This window comes from Ailuropoda melanoleuca, chromosome 19 (assembly GCF_002007445.2).
Source record: "Ailuropoda melanoleuca isolate Jingjing chromosome 19, ASM200744v2, whole genome shotgun sequence".
Lineage (NCBI taxonomy): Eukaryota > Metazoa > Chordata > Mammalia > Carnivora > Ursidae > Ailuropoda > Ailuropoda melanoleuca.
In genome coordinates, this window is record NC_048236.1 from 19010438 (window position 1) to 19017135 (window position 6698).

The window sequence follows — 6698 nt, forward strand, 5'->3', positions numbered from 1 at the left end:
CATCATTTAGCTGCCTCACTAAGGTGTGTGGACTGGAGGAGGGGAAGGGATATAGAGTTATAAATTATTTGAAAGGATTTTTGATAAGGATAAATACTAAATTATACCAAATGCTTGTGGATATTAGGGTATGTGGAAAGTCAATCAAAACACTAATTTCCAGCTATTGTTGAGTGGCTTTTGTGAAAAAAAGGTGCATCATTACCATAAGGAAAATTTTCCAGAAAGCTGAAAACATAACGCAATTTAGTTCCAAAAGCCATAATTATATGGCCAAAATCAGCGGATCATAACTTGAAAAAGTGCCAACTTTGTTGTGGTCCCACCAAATAGTCTGCACAGTGGTCAAATCTCTGGTACAGTCAGTACATCAGGAGTGAGCAGGGGCCATAATCTGCACCACACTGTTATGCAACGAACAGACCAACTTTTGTCAGGAGTCACAAATCTGGCACGCAGTGCTGGCCTCTGCATCAGAACACAGATTTACTTTGTGCCCAGCCTAGAATAGTGGTTCAGTGCCATATATGGTACACTTATGAATATAGGCAGTAGTGCTGATATTCAAGATGTTGAACTATCTTAATCAGAGCTTGACTTCATTTGGTCTCTTCGGCTAGAGGGCCGTGCCATGTGCATCTTATATGAACGATTCACAGAGTCTGATTAGTAGCCATGATTTGTTTCCACCATATACATTCCCCAAGACTGTCATCTTTAATCTATCAGTCTGTAGTTTTGCAATGGGAGACAAAACAAGAACCCAACCTCTTGAGCAACAGCTCAAGAGTCAGTGAAAATATAACAAGTTTAATCAAGGGCAGTATTGGCCAGATAAATGCCAACAGCCTTGGGTTCAGCCCACTAAACAGAGAGACTGTGTCATTTTCAGTTCTGCATAGCTGATGCTGAGATGCAACAGCTGCCATAGTCCAGTGGGTGCCATCAGATTTCACCTCAGCCAAACTATCAGTGAACCTGGCCAGGCATTTGGGGAAGCTCTGTGAAGTGAGTAGCTTTGCTTCAGTCAGTGGAGTAGAAAATGTAGTTTTCCCTAATGAGATAGTTGCCACTTTTTCATATGAAACTAAAGAGCCACTGCGGCCAAGTCAGCTGTGTTCTGGAATATAATTTTTCCATTTGACTAGCTAGGTTTCTGGGCCCAATCTTCTTTGTTAATCATGGAGTCTGAGTTGATCTACACCTTAATAGGAATATTTGTTTTGGGAGTTATAAGACCTTCATAGTTCATGTGCTCAGCTTACACAAGAGTTTAATAATAAGCAAATAGCTGCTTTTGAACATAAATGTGCCTGGTAGCCATTCCCGGGAGACAATGAATAGGAATCCCCAAGGAGAAGGCTGCTTCCCATCTCCAGAGGTTCCAATCTGCAAAATCATCAGTCATAAAGACTCATATTTAAAAGGATTATTAGAATGGCGGGACCCTGAAGTTCTTAGCACTTTTCTATGTGTGGCAACCCCCCTCCCCCCATAAGGGGAATGCTTTCTGGTACTTATGGGAAGAGGAAGTAGAAACATTTAACACAGATTCCAACTACATATTCAGGTGTAAAAGCAATGACAACAGTTGCACAGAACTGGCTGTAGAGGTTCCAATAATATCTTCCATGAGCAAGGGTATATATTTTCTTCTTTTGGGCAGATAGGGTGAAGGGTCAATCTTCTCAATGAAATAGGGGATTGAGCTGGGTTGGGAATGGTTTTTAGGTATAGTTAGACTCAGGGCACTTCTGCTTCACAGATGGGTTCCACAGATGGGTTCTGCTATGGTCTGAATGGTGGTGACCCCTTCACATTCACATGTTAAAAATCTAATGCCCAAGGCAATGGTATTAGAAGGTGGGGCCTTTAGTAGGTGATTAGGTCATAAGGGTGGACCCTTCATGAACAAGATTAGTGCACTTATAAAAGAGCCCACAGAGAGCTAGCTTGCCTCTTCCACTACATAAGGACACAGCAAGAAGCTAGCAGTCTAAAAGCTGGAAGAGGGTTTTCACCAGAACCTGACCATGCTGGTATTTTCATCCGGGATTTCCAGATCCAGAACTGTGAGAGATAAATGTTTGTTGCTTATAAGCAGTCTGTGATATTTTGTCATAGTAGTTTGAATGGACTAAGACAGGCTCCTTCCAAACTTTTAATTGAGCCTAAGTTTCCTTTTCCTCAACCCTGAGAGTTCTATCCTCCAGAAGTTCTGAGCTGAATTTTTAATCTCATTCCAAGAAGATTAACAATTTGCTGAAAGATTTAAGGGAAGACCAACCTTGACTTTGTTGCAGGCCCCTTGATTCTAGCTACACCTTGTATCCAAAGCATTGTGAGACTATGGGACAATTCGCTCCACTTTTCTGGCCTAGTCCATTGATCCAGAACTCAGAAAATGCCTCATATGGAAAAGTCGTCTTGTGTCTGGGTCAGGTGCATAATGTAGTGTGGCAGATTGTACTTGCCATAGATGGCCAAAACAATAACTCTCATGCTACATGTACTTCATGCAATGTGACTTTGATACTCTTTCCATTGAGGGGTGGAATCTATGTTCTCTCTCCTTCAAATTGGGCAGGATTTTGTTTCAAAAGTATGATGGAAGGAACACAAGGTGAGCTCTAGCTCATAAAATGGACTCGGCTTTTGCCTTTCTTGTTGGATTCTTTCACTCTTACAGCCTTCAGAGGCAATGTTAACAATTCAACTTCCCCAAGGCCACCAAACTGAAGAAACCCAAACTATTCCATAGGGATTACATGGACAAGCTATGGGAACACATGGACAGAGAGAAAGAGAAACAGAGACAGAAAGAGCCACCTAGCCCTCAGCTATTCCATCGTTCCGGTCACATCTGAATACAACTGCTTGAGAGACTCTAGGCCATAATCACCCAGCAGATATTTCCTGGAATTCTTGTCCCATAGACACTATGAGAAAATAAGATTGTTGTTGTTTTAAGTCAAAGTTCAAGCCTAAATTTTGAAGTGATTTTTCTCCCAGAGAAATGTATAACCAGAACATCCAGTGTCCAGTCTGATGCCAGCACCATAAGATGGTCAAAATTTCTGTTTCTTTATTCCCCTATAAAATTTGTCTATTAGGGCCAATAAAAACACAGCTTGCGCTAAGATCTGGCAAATTCCCAGAGGGAATGAAATAGCTGGCAATCATTAAATCATTTTAAAAGGCTTTTTTCTCTGGAATTTTAGTGTATCTGGTCTCTGATATATTTAAAAACACATTTATTCATTTGTTTATTTATTTACAGTTTATTCTTTTATTTTCTAGTTACCACAAAGGAATTCTTGGCCTGCTAAGACATAATCCATTCTGTTACCATTCTGTTTAAAGGCATATATCCCCTTCACTCACCTCACTTCACTATATCTACTTTCAGCTAAGTTTTACCATTGCGTCAGTCACTATTTAGAATACATACACACATACACAAATGTTTTGCTCAATTGTTATAATCCTATGTACTAATCAGTATAATAATCTATACTACTTAGTATAGAAGCTAGGATTTTCTGACTCCAAAATAAAGTTACAGATATGTTATTCCTTATCTTGAATGATGGATTTTTTTTTCTAAATTTCACCATTTTAGAGTGTTATAGAACTAAGTAGTAAAGGCAGTCATACCCAGAGCAAAACAGATGCCTTCTGAAAAAGCTGCCCCATTTCTCAATGGCCCAGATTGGATCACACAACCATATACTAACCAACCACCACAGTACATCTGGTATGTAGTAATTGATACAAGCCAGTTAAGACTCATTCCTGTATTTGGGGGCAGGATGATCACTAAGAATGTTGAGGTTCTGGTTAGGAGGGGAGAGGAAATATACTAGTTGGAATTCTTAATACCAAATAATATAGAATGATTTCTGTAATTTCTGCTAAAAAATTTTAGGCAGTTACCAGAGGGCCCATTGTAGATATTACCTAGCTAATGGCAGTAGAAATGGAATGGGGTACAATTTAAAGAAACACCATAAATCTAGGAATCTGACCCTACAATAAATTTGCTGCCATGCCACAGGATCTAGATATTCCAGAGCACTTACCATTGCATTGTTTACCTATGGCTTCCTAGGTTCCTATTCATTCCAAAATTATTGTTCTGAGAAGAGGCATATTGTCCTCATTTAGTGTTTAAGTCAGGCCCAATATCCAACTTCTCCTGGATTTATCCGAAATATTCAGACACTGCCTAGTAGAAGAAGAAGAACAACAACAGCAACAATAAGGAAAAAACAAATGCCCACATTAGGATTTTTTCTTTTCTGTGCAACACTAGTCATACACTTTCACTTTCCAACATAGATAAAGTACAGTTCAGGGTTTCTCAAGTACATCCACTGTATTAGAGGTCAAATTCAATTGTGTTCCAGACCTTCATGACCATGGCTAAATTGTATCTATTGCTTCGGTAATAAATTACTACCAATTTAGTGGTTTTAAACAACTAAAATTTAGAATCCTCCACTTCTGTATGCCAAAAGTATGGCATGGGTCTCACTGACCTGAAATCAAGCTGTTGGAAGGGCTGCACTCCTTTCTGGAGGCTCCTGGGAGAATCCTTCAAAGCCAGTAACTGACTTTTTTTTCCTGTGGGGTCACATTTTTGTCTGGCTGATTACACCAGGAGTTTCTCCCATTTCGATTATATTGATTCCATTTTAACAATACAGGATGTTCTCCCCGTAACAAGGACCTTAACCCTAATTACACCTCCAAAGTCCCTCTTAACATATTCACAGGATCTGTGGACATTGCGCTGGGGGGGGGGCAGTTGGAATGGAGTACCTAGTTTATTTCCCACGCAGGTGAATCCCAGCACAGTGGCAGATTCTGGGACAAAGGTGTGGGTGTCAGGGTCTGAATTAGCACTCCATCTCGCAGGTGTTTTAGGCAGCTAGGGCTGAGACCCTAGCGTGGACTCTGTGCTGTTGCCCGCAGAACGGTGATGGCCAGCACCTGGTACATAGTGTGTGTTGCTTCGTCTCTGTGCTGTTGCCCGCAGAACGGTGATGGCCAGCACCTGGTACATAGTGTGTGTTGCTTCGTATTACTTGTGCGTCGCCACGCAATTCGAAGTGAGTATGGGGGTCATCTGGAGGTCACGGCCACACTTCTGCTTGCAGGTCAATAGCCTGACCAGGACTGCCCCCTCACCCTCTTCCTTGCACTGGTCCTGGACACCGATGACGTAGCAGGACACCCGCGAAAAAACTCCTCATTCACCAGGCGGGTGGGGCCCTAGGTGTGCAGGTAAGCCCGGATGAGGTAGGCCGAGGGCAGGGCAGAGGAAAAGGGAGGGAACCGGCTGACCTGGATGGGCTTCCAGTTGCCCTCTGGGGATTGAGGACTTCTGGGACAGGGCCCCTTGTCACTGGCTTCGCCCTAGGCTCTGAGCTGCTGACTGGCCTGGCCCACAACAGGCACCCCGCCTTGGTATTTGCAGTTACTAGAGTGGCTTTGAGGGGGCAGTACCAGCGCTGGCGTGAGCCGGAGACTTCTTCATATTGCTGAGGCCCTCATATTGCTGGCAGCCAGGTTTGCCGCGGGAAGGGTGAACAGCATATTGAGGTACTCCATGCATACGTTGGGCAGGGTGGGCAACAATGGGAGAAACTGAAGGGATCTGGTAGTGAGGATCTGCGAGGAGCGCCGCAGTCCTTCTTGTCCTTGCGGAGTCCGCGGTGCCAGGGGCCGGTGGATAGGGATTTGCCCTAGGAGCAGCCGCCGCCCCTACCATTGGAGCTGCGAGGAGAGAGGGGGTCGGTACCGTAACTACAGCTTCGCAGGTCTCAACCTCTCACCACTCCGGGTAGAAGCCCTTATGCTGCTAGGAGATAGAGAACCGCGCATGCGGAGCCCGGGTGCACGAGCCTCAGCCAATCCCCGTTCGCCATAGGGCGGTAGTGCGCTGCAACGCAGCGCATGCTCGAAGGAAGCCAAGAAGGATTCCATCTCTAATGCGTGGCACGGAGAGGGGTCTGCAGGCAGCGAGGGAATGGGTGAGTCGCCTGGTCTGGCGTCCATGTCCAGCATTGGACTCAGCGACAGCCACCTGCTGTCCTCCGTCTGGTGGGCTCCGGCGGACGAGAGAGTGCGAGGGCAGGAGCCACTGCCGGTGACCAGAAGCAGCGCCAGAGTTTTCTCCTCCGAACTATTGCTGTTTGACGCGAGGGTCTCAGCCCTAGCTGCAGGCTGCTTTCCAGGCTGGGCGTGGCCACCATTTCGGGGTGGCAAGGAAGTTGCCAGGCTGGTCCTTCCACACCGGAAGCTGGAACAGGTTAGGCGCTTTTTCCGTGGAGGGGACTCCTGGGCGGGGTGTGCTGTGCGCTCAGCTGGGCTTGAGGGCTACCTGGGGATCCGCCTTCCTGACACCAACCACAGGGGAGCCTGCCATGTGTACCTTATGGGGATGGTTCTGAGGGACTCGTGGGTTTACCTCCTAGGGGACCTGGCTGCTTCCTCAGCCCTGTGAGGGGCCTTGGCTATTGTGGGTCGTTCAGGGCGGTTCGCTCCTGGGCTGGCCTGGAGGATGCCATAATTGGGCTCTCTTTTCCTGGAGCTGCTCTGGGAGCCCACGCTTTTCTTGCTCTCAGCCTGCTGAGGTCCTGGCACGTACTGGGGGGTCACCATGTGCTCTGCAAGAATCCCGAGTTCTGCAA